The sequence below is a fragment of the Euprymna scolopes genome, chromosome 33, assembly GCF_053919585.1.
Source record: "Euprymna scolopes isolate OS-2025 chromosome 33, ASM5391958v1, whole genome shotgun sequence".
In the NCBI taxonomy this organism is placed as follows: Eukaryota; Metazoa; Mollusca; class Cephalopoda; order Sepiida; family Sepiolidae; genus Euprymna; species Euprymna scolopes.
In genome coordinates, this window is record NC_136514.1 from 71,414,653 (window position 1) to 71,415,172 (window position 520).

Consider the following 520-nt stretch of genomic DNA (forward strand, 5'->3'; position numbering starts at 1 on the left):
TCAATGACCATCCCTCTTGAAGAAGCCCGCATAAATCGGGCGAAACGTTGAGTATACAGGTCCTTCCACCTCCATTTTATTTCATATCTATCTATCTATCTATCTATCTATATCTATCTATATATCTATAAAAACAGAGATGTGTGTGCCACAGACGATTTCTGATTGGTTAATCCAATAATCACATCTCCTAAAAAACAATGGTTTCTACGCTCTTACCTTTACCATAAAATATTATGGCTTTATTTATTGTCCATCTTGGAAGGGTTTAATTTTTTAATAACTTGTTATTCACAAATTAAAAAAATACGAAACTAAACTACACGAAATCAAACGCTCCGACAAACTTAATAGTAGTACTAGCAAGCACACGCGCACACACGCACACACACACACGTTCACTACCGTCACGTTGTTATGGCAACCAAACAATGTTTACAAAATGTCTACGCACGTTCGTAGACATTTTGTAAACATTGTTTTTAAAAAATAAAAAATAATACTTCTATTATGTTTTAAA